Below are 16,447 nucleotides of genomic sequence, written 5' to 3'. Positions count from 1 at the left end.
CAATAAACACATCAAAAGGTTACCGTAAAAATAATATTATAAATGCAAATGTAAACTCAAATTCGTTACAATTCTAAATCAGGGATACCCCCTAGCATTGGGGGGTTTAGCTACTCATATTGTTTAAAACAAATACAAGATAAAAATTACACATTACAAGTAATTGGATGACTTTGATTTTCAATCGCTCCCGCTCATGAAAACCTTCAGCTCTCCGAATGCCTTGCTCTATGTAATACTTGATTGCTTCACAATACTGTATTTTTCCGTATTCCAAGATGATTTTTCCTTAGGCAGAAGGTCCTCTTTTGTAGTGAAAATTTTAAGCAGCAGTTGGACATGTCCAAAAATATCTCTGAAAAAGCCCGACGAACAAAAGCCCGAGAAAAAGGAAATTTTGGGCTTGGGCTGACACGACCCGTGTTAGCTGACACGGGTGGCCTTGTCAGCCTACTGTCCCAACTGACACGCCCCTGGCATGTGTGACACGGTTGGGGATGATGCCTAACACGGCCTGTGTCAGCTGACACGGGTGGCCGTGTCAGGCCACTGTCTTCTACATCACGTCCTCCTTTGCCTGAAATGGGTGGCCATGTCAGGCCTCCTGTACCGGGGTTTCCTGCTCCTTTGCTTGCTGGAATCTCGCATCGCCTCGTTCTGAGTTCCCTGATTCTTCTACCTGGACCTGTCGGACAAAAACACAGTTATCCCACGCATAAAATCACGAAAATAGAATTAAAATATAACAATGAATGGAAATGCTTAAATATGATACCAGAAGTAAAATTGATTCGAAAAGTATTAAAAATGCTTGCACAGTATTTCAAAAGCCTCGGCTTCTTGTCGGATCAGTAACGAAAACTTAATGCAAATGGTGACTGATCATAGGGGCAGATGTCTGACCCTTTGTCTTGCACATTTGTCCTCCAATATATATCTAGTCTTCTTAAGGAATTGTTAAACTTTCTTCCAATATAAGTTATATCATCTGATAAGCCTTTTTAAATATCATGATCTTTACTCTCTAGAGACTTGGACACAAAAGCTACACCTTTGTTTTTTCTTTTCTGATCTTCCATTTATATATACTTTAAAGGTTTGAAGATAGCGAATGAGTTCGTCACACTACTACAAAATAGACCTTTCGTAACACCAATTTTACAACGTGTTCCTGTTAACCTTTGCAATAGTTCTTTTTGGGCATTTTTTTTGTATTTACTAAAGGACATTTCACAACGGTCATAGGTACCAACCGTAGTGAAAGGTACTTGAAGTGAAATAATTCGAATCCTAACACTAACAATTTTCAATTTATCGTGACATAATGGGATTGGCCTTTTATATCACCACGATTGTTATAATCAATTGTGGTGTAAGTTGCAATTATTTCATCATGGTTCGTATTTTCAACTGTCGTGAAATAAGTTACTTATTTATATATAAGTGAAATGATATCTCTCTTCAGTACATTACAGTCGTCTCTTAACAACAAAACCTGAACATATATTTCACTCGTCTCTCTAAAAAACAAAACACTAACATCTCTCACACTCATGTCTCTCGTATGGAAACCCCAAACTTATCCAGCCAACTTGTCTTCTTCAAAGTAGTCCTTTGTTTTATCAAATCTTAGAAAATGGCTACTTTAGAGGTTCGTCTTCTTTATAGTTTATGTTACAAAATCTAATTATCTAGCACTGTTTATGTTTCAATAACTTGTTTCAGAATGTTTGAACTTTCTACTTGTTTTAACTTGTAGGTAGGGATGCTTGTTTCAATAACGAGGACGAAGCTAAAGTGAGCATTGCAAACTTGTGTGAAAGATCCAAAAAGGCATCCATTCAAAAGAAACATAAGTTTGCAGCTTTAAATTCAGCTTCATCCTTATTTCATTGTGGATGCCATTATGGAACATGTAAGTTTCTAAGACATTCTTCGTGTATGTTGTTTATGGTTAGTTGTTGATGAATGTTGTTGTTATTGTTTGTTTAAAAGACGCGTTTATTATATATTATGTGGTTTGACTGTTATTCCAATACCTTACCGAATATATAACTTTTCAGATTGCATTAGAAACTTATAATATGATAGATAAAGTTATATTAGAAAACAAGTACACGTTCAATTCTTGACAAGAATTCTTTAATTCGTTATCTACATATTGTTCTTTAACTGTTAGAACCTTATTTAATGATTGTAGATCTTCAACCTCCCCTCTCTCCACCTCTAATTTTGTTTGCAAAGTAAATAATATTTTGCAAAATGAACTAGAGGTGAAGGAAGGGGTGGTTGAAGATCTATAATTATTAAACAAAGTTCTAATTGTTAAAGAGCAAAATGCGGATAAGGAGTTGAAGAAATCTTGTTTTTCTAATATAACTTAATTTGTCATATTATAATGTTCTAGATCAGATTGAAAGGTTATATGTTTAGTGAACATTGGCAAAATAAGCATTCCACATAATTTACAATAAACTCAGTTGTATATATCACAACAATTGTTTATAACAATCGTTGTAAAATGTTTTCCTTTGAAGAATATCATAGTGATTGTTTAAATTAGCTGTTGTGATAGGTCACACGCTATATAGCTTATAATCACGGTCGCACGATCATGGTGGAAAGCATCGTACATACAATCACACCATACCTCACAACGGTTGGTTAAGCATTGTGGTATCCCTTTTCCAAACATTGTGATAGGTGTTTTCCATAGTAGTGTCAACCTTTAATGTGCTTAAATCTTGGGCTTTTTCTATAGCTGTTAATTTCATGTCAAACGTTTTAGGAAAAGATCTGAGGACTTTTCTAACCAACTTCTCTTCTGACATCTTCTCTCATCGGGAAAAATAATTTTTGCAAATATCTCTAAGTATGATATTGAAATCATAGATAGATTCATCTTCCTCCATTCTCAGATTTTTAAACTTTGTCGTGAAGAGTTGCAGCCTTGACATCTTAACCTTGGATGTGCCTTCATGATTAGTTTTGATAATCTCTCAAGCATCTCTGGCTTTGATACATGTGTTGGTCAATCTAAACATGTTCTTGTAAACACCATTGAAAATAGTAGTCAAAGCTTTGAGTTTCCAAGAGCTTCATTATCTTCTAACTTAGTCCATTCAGCTTCATGCTTCAAACTTGTAAGCTCATCTTCAGAAGTAATCACAGGATGTTTCTACCCTTTAATTACATCCTTCCAAGTTTTGTTATCTATAGATTTGAGAAATACAACCATTTTAGATTTCCAATAGTCATAATTGGTGCCACCCAAAATGGGTCGTCTATTCATAGACCTTTCATCCTTAATATTGTCCATTTGAACAAAGAATATCTCCATGCAGCTAACCCAAACAGAATAGGGTTCCTGCTCTGATGTCAATTGAAATTAAGTTCCTCATGAGATAGATGTTAGACCAGATGTTGAGACAATTTGTCCAACTTTTAAAAATAGTTTAAGAAGATATTAACAACACTGATGCAACAATAATAAACAATGCAGAAAGCTGTAAAATAACAAAATAAATTGGTAACTCAGTTCAGTGAAACCACACCTACGTCTGGGGGGCACTCTACCCAAGAACTGAAATTCCCTACTTAGAATTAGAATAATTAGTTTTATAAGAACCTTCGAACCCTATGAAGTTTTATGCCTCTCCCTAATCCTAGTGACTTTCTATTTAGGTCTCCCCATAAATATGAGAAGCCATTCACTTTCTATAATCACTAACGCCTAGTGATCAACTTCACCATTAACACAATGATTGTTGAATTTACAAATCAACTAAGACAAATCTACAACTATGCCAAGTTACTGAAACATAAAGTGGTGTACAACATTATATTCAACACTAATACTTACGGGGGAATTAGCATGGAATAAGAGAAAAGACTCACAAACCCTAAACACAAAGAAATTAATCTTGTGTACAAAACTCTCTCCTAAAATATGAGAATAGAGTCTCTTTATATAACAATGCCTTATGGGATTTTATCCTTATGGATTGATTATTTAAATTCGTCCATAATAATAGAGAATCTTGTTGGAATTGATTGCTCCATAAAACTTTCCAAAGATATGATTTGTTACATTCAAATTCAAATTCAAATTCAAGTCTCCATTTAAATTTGATTTGATCTTCATCAGATGTCAAACAAATCAACCCTAGATTGCTAACAAATTTGTAGCAAATCAGATTGAAAACCAATCAGAAAAATCACACCAAACAAAAATCCATATGGTTTGCCGACAAGGTCAGGTGTTTCACTACACATGCTAGAACATCATGTTTCACATGTTGCACCAGTACATCCAAATTAATTCCTCTCCATAACTTGTAGATCTTATGTCGTAGAGAGAATATTGGATAGAGAAATATTGAACCAAACTGCAATACCATTTTTATGTTTCCAGAGACCAGATGTTGCATCCGACATGTTAGAACGTCGTGTCCAACATGTGTCCCTTTTGTACCAGAACCAGCTTGAACAAATTCCATGTTGTTTTTCATAATGTAGTCAATACCAAAAGGATCAACATATCTGTTTTCCGGAGTGTTTTCGTCACTTTTGTTTTATTTTAAGCATTTTTGTCTTCTTTTCATATTTTCAGGTAATAAGAGGGTAATGAACCAAATCAGAACGAAAAAGGCTAAAGATCACACAAAAAGGGGGTTCTTCCCATGCAAAATTTATGTGACCAACACAACTTGGTCGTGTCCGATGACACGAGTCGTGTTGACCCGTGACGCCCCTCCTATACAAGCAAGCCACGAGCACTTAGGTACCATCCACCACTTCTACTACCATCATAAATTACAATTGTTATTCTCTTTGTAGTTTGATTAAACATCTTGCAAACTCTTGTAATGTTTTAGCACTTTTGGTATTGCAATATGTCCTTTATTTTCATTTTAAGTTGTTTTTACTTTGATTACTCTAATTTATTTATTTTCTTGCAATATTTATAAATATTGTTATTGTATTTGTTTATGTCACCATGTGTGAGTAGTCCCTTAAAGACAAGGGGATATGAGAGCTTGTCTCACGACAACCCCCAATGAATTTATCTGCTATGTATTACGAGAAATATCTTAAGTGTATTTTTATTTTAGGATCCGAGTCACAATTCACACGTCTATGCCAGTTGCGAAAGCAAAGGAAACATGGACACAAGCATGATTCTAAGGAACATGCATCGATGTCTGAAAGCGGATTGCTAAACAATTGAGTTCGGTGAGCCACGGACAATGCGACTTGATCTCAATTGAGAAATTCGTTAGGTGTTCTGATATCGATGTCTAAGTAGTGCACGCCAGGAAAGTGGGTGACACGCACTTTTATCTGCTTTTTTATGAAAATTATAAATAAATCTTCTAATCTAGTTTGGTTAAATCGTTGAAGTAAGTTTTGATTTGTAATCACAAACCCCATGTCTTATTTTAATTATTTGTCAAATCTCTATTTCAAACACAACTCTTTTATGATCTCTTTAGATAAACAAATTTAGGATAAAAATCAGTAATCAAAAATCTCTGTGCGGGGTCGATCTTTTGACTACTTGATAAAACTGTGTACTTGTGATTCATACACGATCTAGTAGTTGAACTAGTTCGTTCAATTTCTCTATAATTTCCTTCTTCCTTGATTTTTCTTTAAATTCATGAAGACTCTAGTCTTTTTATTTAAGAATTGGACTAGACTTCCAATTCTCAACTCTTAGACATTGTTTAGAGACAAAAGTTCTAATACAGTTTCTAATATTTCAAAACTTAGAAAAACATTTAAAAGTGTTATCTTCATCTTCTTCGCCTCATGTGTTTAGCTTCTCTTGTTCGATACTTGAAGACACTCCATATATCATTTCAAGAGTATCCCACATTTCCTTGGCAGAATTACATTGATGAACATAGTAAAAGTTACTATCATCTAGAGACATTGTTAAAAAGGTCTTAGTTATAAAATCTATCTCAAACTTTCTCTTTTCCTCTTTAGTCCAGAGGGAATTGGATTTATCTACTACTTTTACATTTCCTTGGTAAGTAGGCATAAACATACCATTTATTATGGTTTCCCATAATTCATGATTAATGCTTTGAAGAAAAATTCTAAACCTAGCCTGTCAAATATTAAATCTACTATTGTTAAAAGTTGGCGGTGTGTTTAGAGGTTCTCTTGTTGGAAGTCATCTTCCTTCTGAGACGATTAGTTCTTATACAAGAGTTAGACCCTGATACCACTTGTTAGACGTGTGACTTCACACACAATAGGAGGGGGGGAGAATTGTGTGGTTCCATAAAACATGGTTTCAAAAAAATATTCGATTAAGAATCATAGTTTAAAAAAAATTGAAAGTTGTTTTAATATTAAGCAGCGAAGAATATAAATTTTGCAGAATATAAATTACGGAAAGTAAAAAGATGAGGGAAAGAGAAAACACTGAGAATTATAAAGGTTCGGTCAAACAATGAAAAATTACCTACTTCTCTCCCCAGGAATTGATCTTTAGAGTATCCAATAAACTTGAGAGCTTTTAGTAGGTTATACTCACGAACCCTTATAATACAAGGAAAAATAAAGTTTACGATTGACTTTCTACCAAATAAAAAACAGCGGAGTGAATCGATTATTATTCCTCCCATATGGAGAATCGAAGTGGCCAGTATCCTTTCCAAATAGAGGAATAAAGTGGTTACTCTCCTTTCCACGAGAATCTTGGAGCGGTTATTCTTTACGCTTCTAAACAAACTTTGAGAGTTTTTAACATCGGGATAAGGTCACAAACCTTAAACCTTGGTTTTACCACGAGATAACCAATAATCTAAGAGATTTTAACATCGGGCTAATCTTTAACCTTAATAAGCTTTTAACACCATGTAGCGGTAAATTCATGACCATTGAGCTATTGATTAACTCAACGTCAACAAAACCAGAGTCGCCCTGCGCATTTATTGTTTCCAAAGGAAAAGGGCAAAAGTACGAACAAAACCCAAAGATAAGAAGTTTTCAAATAAAAACTAATAAAATGTCAAAGATTACAGTAAGGGGGTTGGTTACACAGAGGGAAGGTATTAGCACCCAAAGTGTCCTAGGAACTCCTAGGGAGCCCTTTTTTGTGTATAAGTGTTTTGGTTGGAAAAGTGTTTGATACAAAAAGAGTGAGAGGATGACAAAAAAATTTGTGTTTGATAAGACCTTCGGTCTTATGCCTACGTACCAACATAAAAAATGAGAGATCAAAACCTCGTAGTTCGTGGTAAAAATTTCAAAGAGATTGGTGGATTGATTTTAACAAAAGCTTAAAGATATTTTGTTATCAAAGGGAGAATACTCAACCAAACATCCACCGATAATGAATGCTTTATAACATTTAAGAGGGAGGGCTCCAACTTGGATTCAATCAACAATTATGCCACTAACCCCTAATAAATGGAAAGACTTATAACCAACTATCATGGAAATGGGAGAATTATATCTCAACCAAATATAACTCAAATCTAACTTCTCTCTTTTTAAAAGTTAAAAGAAAAAGGCACAAATGGTCAAAAGGATTATATGAGGTTAGTTCTTTTTTTGTCTTTTGAAATTAAAGTCAATATGGTTAAGTTTATTTACAAGTTTGATTAAGAAAATATTTGAAAATTTAATGGCATAAGGCCAAGGTTTCTAATTATTAAAACATGTATAAGTTTGAAATCACAAGCAAAGAAGGTTTTGAAAAGAGGGAGAGATTTTGAAATTAAAGAAGTGGGAGGATATAAACGGACTATCCTAGACAGAAAATTAAAATTTTAGAGTTGAAAAGATCTGACCAATGAGATGCAATTCACATGACAAGAATGTCAAATAGAAACTTATTTCCTTTGGAATTTTAAGCAAGCAATAAGCATAATCATCCAAGCAATCAATATGAAGATCAGAGGCATCAAATAAAGATGGCCAACATCCAAGCAAGCAGTCTTCAGTGTATTCAAAATGTATCAGATGAAATATTCCTTGTGACAAACTCATAGAAACAATCATCAGATAAGAAAAACAAGATCAAAATATTAGCTTAAGCACAGAGACAAAATAACAGATAAACCAATAGAGCTCTCAAAGCTAGGTATCTGATGAATGACATTGGCCAAGACATCTCAGTCTCAAATAATGGCATTGGCCAAGTCCTCAAAGCATAGGGAGGTTTCCTATTCTAAGTCAAAAAGCTCAGATCAAGTCCAACAATCTGCCAAGATATTTTTTAAGGTTTTTTGTTGTTATTCAGTATTTTAAGGTCCTAAGACCACAAATAGAACAAAATCATAAGCACACAATATAAACAAACACAATGATATGGCTCAAGTGAGAAAAGTGAAGATGACTGAAGCATAAACAAGTTGCATGAAATGTAAATGGCAATGAATGATAAAGATACTAAACTTTAAATTGCATTAAGAAATGACATAAAGGTAAATCAAATAATAAAGGGAGTTAGTCAAATGTTAGTGAAGAGTTCAATTTGTTTAAGTAATTCTTTGGAGAACACTCAACAATATACTCACAAGCATAAAGAGATGAACCAAGACATCATCTATGAAAAGGGATCCAACTTGGATAAATCAACAAGTATCCTATTATCTCTCACAAATGGAAAAAAAGGTTAAGTCTTCACATAATACCATGAGAGATGGGAGACTTACAATCTCACTTACTGGAATGCTATGCCTTTTGGGACAAATTTAGCTCTATGTTAAAAAATCGTAATTAGACTTATGTCGAAGTCACAACGTTCTGAGGTCGGGCAATAAAAATATTGGTGTTAATGCATGCTAGAGACATGGTACAAAGAACCAAGCTCTTAAAGCATACCACACATAAAAATAAAATGCGATGGACCTATCTCAATCAAGCTCATGTTGATTCATATGACACAAGGTCATTGATGAATCAACTAGCATTTGATGTGTAGAGAAATCATTGGTCAATGAAGGATTGGGAAGAAGAGGGATGGAGATGAAGAGGGAAGGGGAAATGGAAACCCAAATTGATCATGGGAGGAATTTTATCTGATCAATATTATTCATTCATCTTGAGGGATGAAGTGTACACTTCATCAACCTCATAAATCCAATAGTATTGATCAAATGGAAGTTCAAATCAACCATGATCAAGTTCAAACAGAAGATGAAACATCACAAGGTTAATAAAATGGCTCAACAATATTTTTAAATAATTAAACAATTAAATGTCAATTTTAAAAATGAATTAAAATGCATTTTAAAAAGGACAAAACCTCAAATCTCTTCAAATCATCAAATAAATGGCCAAGGGATGTATCCTAGGTCAAACAAGGTCAAAGGACCTTAGACAAAACATTTGGGGATTTTTAGAAAGTCAAAAGCATTTAAAAATATTTAAAAACAAGTCAAAAAACATTTAATTAATAAAAATATCAAATATAATCCAAAAAATGATTTTAGTTCAAAATATGGAAGAGAAAAATATTTAAATATTTTTGGTGAAAGTCCCATATTTTTTGGATTAAAAATGAAATTTATATGAATTAAGCAAAATAAGCTAATTAAAAATAAATTCAGAATTTAAAATAAAAATAGAAAAAACAATGGCCATCAGATCTCCCTCATTAATTGAGGTGGAAGATCTGATGGCCTCGCGTGTGGTGTCCACCATACACTCAAGTCGAACGCACTGCAGACAAGGTAATTCAAACTGAGGGTCAAGATTAAAGCATTGGACCAAGATCAGATGGATGAGATAAAACCAACACACCACCGAAGCTAGGGCTCCAGTCATCTTTTCCGGTAGACCTCACCGGACTGGTCCACCACCAAAGTTCACCAAAATGCAAGATCTATATACTAATTTAAAGGAAAAATGATGGAGAGCACCAATATGGCCTCTAAATTTCCCAATTCACACTATATATAGAGATATGTGGAATTGAAAAACAATGTGTATGAACTGAGTTGCTTCGATTTGACCTCAAAGCAACTCAATCTTGTTGGCTACATTAGTAGGTCTTCAGACAACCAAAAATCAAGAGAAATGATGGAGAATTAAGGGAGAATCGAAGAAGGAAAAAATTTGGAAAATCACCTTCTGTTTGCTGCAATGGAGCTCGATCTCTCTTCTAATTTGCTTGAGCTTGCTTCTACCAACTTGCAGGAAGTGAATTGGATGCAAAAATGGCTTGAACCCTTGGACTTTGCAGTCCAAAATAGAAGGGAAAATATAATTCGATTTCAAGTGAAATCCTCAAGGTTATTCTATCAATGGAGGGTGGGAGTGTTGCAGGATCAAAGCTTGGGAAAAGGGGTCCCTGATTCTAAGCATAAGGGGTTATATTTATAAGCTTGCAAGTTGCTTTTCACACACTTTCAAAATTTGTCCAAAATTAGTAACATAGTGTGCATGGTTGCATGGGCATGCAACAAGGCCCGAAAATGATGTGATCCAATCCCCAAATCGTGTGTAGATGATGCTGAAGACTTAACATGAAGCCATTCATTGTTAATTGAAATTTGGTCATGAAAATTTCCAAATGGGGCCATGCATTACACCCATACGCAAGTCACTCAAAAATAATCCAAATGCCCTGATCTTAGACTTTTAGGAAATCTAACATGAAGGGGAACAACTTTTATCTTGAAACTTTTTCCATTTGTATTTTGGATCATGATGAATTTTGAGGCGGAAGTTGGAAGAATCAAACCTAGTTGAAAATTTTCTAAGTTAAAAGTCAAATGATCATTTTTTCCACCTTGAATAACTTTTGCTATGAGCTTCAAATGCAATTGGTTTCTTCTTCAAAGTTATATCTCTTTAAATCCTATTCAATTTGGTTACAAATGTGACACCATTTGGATCTTTTATGAGGGAGTTATATATTTTAGAAGTTGAGGAAAAATGCTTGTTCAATGATGATGACCCAAAATGACCTATAATATTTCCTCTTGGTACATGCCCTTTTAAGTGAAATTTGTCATTCCTCAAATAAGAAACGTTGTAGAATACATATTTAAATTAATCATGAAACTTGGATGGTCTTAGTATCATAAAAATTGAGCAAGTTATAGTCCTTGTAAGTTGACCTTCCATCTAGGGAACAGACAAATGGACCTATAATCTTTCACCATAAAGAATGACTTTCCAAGCAAAATTAGCTCTTAATGCCAACATGAAAGTTGTTTTTAATGTCATAAAGAGTAAAGTTTCTCTTGGAATCATTTTCATATGACAAAAAGTGTAGGAGATAGGGTTTAGGGAACCCTAGATTTGACCAGTTGACTTTTTTGGTCAACCTCCTTGAACCAACTTGCAAACATGAAATTATTTTGCTCTTAGAGGATCATGGAGGATCATATATGCTTAATATCATGTTCAATGAACTATACCATAATATCTTTGACCAATTGTTGAATAAACTTGTTGAGGAAGTCACACAAGATACCTAGATGAATTAGGGCTTCCAAGGAAAACAAGCTTCAATCTCTTGATGAATTCTTGATCAGATGGACAAATAAAGAATATGGGGATCCATATATTATGTTTAGAACCAACGTGAATATTTGCTTGATTGATCTCTTGCATTGAGGGTCTCAAACCCTAGATGTGAACTTGATGAGGCGCAAGTGGATACACACTACCTACAAAAGAAACAAAGCTACATAGACATATTTTTGGTATTTTGGTTAGTAAACAAATAAAAACAAAGTATGATACAATCACAAATTCTTGGTGATATCTCCCAATGCAAACCCAATGAATGAGAGGTGAAGAGGATACCAAGGTGTGATCCCAAAGCCAATGCAAATGATGAGATGGCATGAGGGATCTTAGGGTCAAAATTGGGGTCTTACACACCGGGATAAGCTTTAACCTTAACTTGGTTTTACCACAGGATAACCAAGAATCTATGAAAGTTTTTATCACAGGTTGAGCTTTCGATCCTAAACAAGGGTTTGATAATACAATCCCCAAACCAAAGCTTTTACGAGTTTAGATTCTAGCCTAAATAATTCCTAATTTGATAAAAAAATTAACCAAAGTATAAACAAAAGTCCATTTGTGAATTCATAACACTACCCTTCATGAAATACAACTTATCACTTACAAAAAGAACTTTTTCGAAAAGCACTTCAACTAAAGACATAGTGAGAGAAAGTAAAATAAAAGTTTAAGAGAGAGAAAGAAGTATGAAATGAAACTCGGTTCTGGGTTATTTGAAATGAGGGAATGTACCTCTATTTATAAGCTAGAGGTTTGCTAAAAAAAGAAATCGTTTTGAAATCTTTTTATGACATGTCAATCGATTGGCAAGATGTTCTAATCGATTGGTTTGTTCCTTCACAATCGATTGTCAAGTTAAAATGGAAAGAAAAGATATTTACCCGTTATCCAAAATTAATATGACATCTTAATCGATTAATGTGCATTTTAGAAATCTCTCAATCGATTGAAATAAGGTGTCAATTGATTGACAAAGACAAAAACTTTGCCCAAATCTTTTCAGACAACTTCCAACTTATCTGTCACAACTACAAGATATTTTTGAAATTATTTCTTTGAGAAAAATCAAATTTAAAATGTTTTTTCGTGTATGTGTGATTTATCCATGTAATTTTATGAAAACACCCTTATGCATTACATGGTTTTTACTCAGGTTACTTAAGGCAGGGTTTCCTTGCACTTAAAGACTTTGTCAAATACTTTCCTTCTTGTAGACACTTGTTTTAGTTTACTTGTATGAGGCTTGAGATAACTTTTATTTGCTTGCCATCATCAGATAGTCAAGTCTAACAAACCCTAATTCTTTGGTTTGCATCTCTAACCACTTAACTACTTATATTGTACTAGTCATCATCAAAAGTAAAATAGTTGTCCTTGTTAAAAGAATATCACATGCAAAATAAGGTTCCACAGAGTATACAATAGTGTTTAATGTAAAGTTTCTGATCCAGGTATAATCGGTGATGGTGTATATCAACAATGGTAATCAAATGAGGGTTTTTCGTTGAGAATGGTCTCAACATATCTAATATATGATGATCGGCTAACCTCGTATTATGTTGAGAAGATAAGTTTGTAATGGACACACCACTACAAATGATACATTATATGACAAAATATTCACCCCAGTCAACAAAAACCGAGGTGTAAAGCATAAATGCATCATATTTTATTTTTTTAAAATACCACATATTCTCTCAGTTAAGCAGACAACCGAGGAGAAAAGTATTCAAGGGATGCACATTCGAATCCCAACTACTGCATTTTTGCACCTTTTACTTTTTAATTTTTTTTATTACCTATTACCTTGGTTGAACTGGAAACTAAGGGGTAAAACATTTAGAGGACACACTTTCGAATCACAACAACTGCATTTTAGTGCCTTTTAATTTTTTTAATCTTTTTTATGACCTATTATACCAGTTGAGTTGGAAACAAGGAGAAAAGTAGCGTATTTTTTTTTATTTTTTATTTTTATTTTTTATCCAATTTGATGAAAAAATTAACTAATATATTTGTCGTTCATTTATAAAGTAACAATAGTTAAGTTATTGCCAACTCATCAACCCACATAAAATATTAGTGATTCACATGAAACTCTCACTAGCTAATCAAAATGTGAATGCCACAACTATCCATCTTAGATGTAAAGTGCTGAAATATAAACTCAAAATGTGAATGTCACAACTATCCATCTTAGACTTAAAAAATGCATGAACTCATTCAAATTATTTTTGTGCCCTTTGTGCATTTTTTTTTTAAAACTTTTCTCAAGGTTTAGGCATGAGTCACTTCCATGTTTGAGATATAATTCTCTTATCCACATAGTATTGATGATAATTATTTTCCATCTAAGAGAGTCAGTGACATACTTGTTGATCCTTATCCAAGTTGGAGTCTTTCTCATGATGATACAAATGTCTCATACTTGTGGGTGACTAGTTAGGTATTCTCCTTAAAATGACAAAATGTATTTTTCATAAATACGAGGTTTTGATCCGCCATTTCACTTTGTTGGTATTTAGGCATGAGACTCCAAAAAGTCTTGGCAAACACAAAAATCATAAAAAAAAAACATTTCTTTTTCCCATCTCTCCAATCTTCTGCAAACAACACCCTTTTTCAACCTAAATATACACATTTTCAAAGAGGTTCCCATGGAGTACCATGTATGTTTATGGTGCTAATACATTCCCTTTGCATAACTAACCCCCAGATCCTTTATCTCTTTTTATTAGTTTTGTCTTAAAACTTCCTCGGATTTTATTCGTACTTTTTCTCTTTTCCTTTGGAAACAATAAAAGCGCGGTGGCGTCTCTTGCTTTAAGAGTTAAGTTAATCAATAGCTTAGTCTCAAAATTTTTACCGCTACACTAATCGATTGGAGCCTTAACCAAATCAATTTGGGGAGTACTTTTGGAAAGATTTGGTTCTAAATTTTATTGAGCATAATCTCCATTAATTTTATACAAGTTTTGTATGCCCAAATTCGTTAAAGTTCCACTATAAATAGGTAACAATTATTCATTCTCTTACATGTCATATTTTCTTCTATGTTCTTACATTTTTGTGAGTCTTTTAATCTTTCGCCATAAGTATCATCATGGCCTCACCAAAATTCCTTCAATCTAGAGACGCCTCATAAAGAAGAGTTTATGTGAAAGATATCCTAGAAAGAACTCAAGAAAAAAAGATGATGATCAACATAAAAGTGATTCAACCACCGTTCATGGTGGAAAGCTTCATGAGGAGTTGCAAACCCTATAACAAAATATGCCAAGTAGCACTAAGAGAATTCTTCACCATGGTAGCTGATAGAGTTTTTCTAAAATTCGTAAAAGAATTCTATTCAAATATAACAATTGTTAGAACATCCTTGAGAACAACAATTAAAGCAGTTAAAATAAATTTCCACAACGATCAATTATGGAGGATGTTTTAACTATCATCCAAGTAGTCACCTACACCTGCGAAACTCCAATATATTTTAAAGAGTTCAAATGATCTATTTTCTTATGCTCATTGTTACGAATCCTATAGAGAAAAAAAAACTTTTCATTAAGACAAGCTCTCTAAAATCAAAAGTTCGTGTTATCCATTACCTCCTCGGAATCATCTTTCTAAATAACATCAATCTTAACTTTTTCATCAAAGTTAACATCATCCCTGTTTGGCTTGTAATAATTTTTTTTAAACTAATTAAATAAAAAGCATATTTTCTTCATATGATAAACTGCAAATAAACTCAAATAACTCTACTCCAATATTTAAAAATCATGAGTATAGTATGACGTATGAACCTTGGAAAGTTAACCCTTATGAACAATAATGTTAAACATTGATCCTTTTAGTTATTGGTTAAATATGTACTACTAAATTTCCATATCAACCAACATCGCAGTTTTTTTTCTTTTCCGTTTTCGAATACAAACTTTATCACAAAATTATTCTATTTTCTCATCCCCACGTTAAAATTTTATTATAGTCATAATAGAATATATAGTAACAAAAAAAAGAAAAGGCAAGTATAAAAAAAGGAAAATATGAAAGAGAGTTCAAACGTGGGATGTTAGTGGACTGGTGGTGACGAAGGGTGGTGTGGGGCTGTGATTAAGATAGGATCACAGTGATGCTGACAACTAACGGTTAGAAAATTTGAATGGTGCGTGTGTGCTTTGACCAGATTGACCAAACTTTTATTTTGGGTTTTAACTACTAAAAAGAATATCTCTTTTATTAATAGCAGTCTCACGATATTTTATTGATCATATTTAATTTATTTAACGTATTGTTGAATATATTAGATATATAAAATTGTATTATATATTATATATTTATAGAATCACAAATATAAATTAATATATTATTTACAAAAACAATAAAATATGACGATTTTCTTTTGGAGCAGACTACTTCCTAAAGTTATAAAGGATTAGGTAGAAGATGATATTTATGCACAATAATTTTAACATTATATTTCTATGATTAAAACTTTAATGAGATTAATTAAGCTAGAAGAGTACATTATACTAAATAGTTGTTTCTCTTATATAAAAGGATTTTATCTTTTAGACAAAAATATCAAAATTTATTTGACGTATCGTTGAATGTATTCTTATATATATATATATATATATATATATATATATATATATATATATATATATATATATATATGTCATACCCCAAAATTTGCCCGTTAATATTACAAGGCATTTCTAAGGCACTCCAACTTATTTTCCAAGGCATTGACCTTAAAGGAATCAAGACCCAGCTCACAGATGGCCAAATCCAGAAAATGGCCCAAACTGGCATGCTCGCTAGGCGAGCAACTCCTTCGCCTAGCGAACCCTTCGCTACGCCACTCGCCTAGCGAAGCTTGCGAATACCAGAAAATTCTGGGCTTCATTCTGAGCCCATTAGGTCACAAAAACTATTA

The sequence above is a fragment of the Lathyrus oleraceus genome, chromosome 1 (assembly GCF_024323335.1).
Source record: "Lathyrus oleraceus cultivar Zhongwan6 chromosome 1, CAAS_Psat_ZW6_1.0, whole genome shotgun sequence".
Taxonomy (NCBI): Eukaryota; Viridiplantae; Streptophyta; class Magnoliopsida; order Fabales; family Fabaceae; genus Lathyrus; species Lathyrus oleraceus.
Note: the sequence above shows the minus strand (reverse complement) of the source record.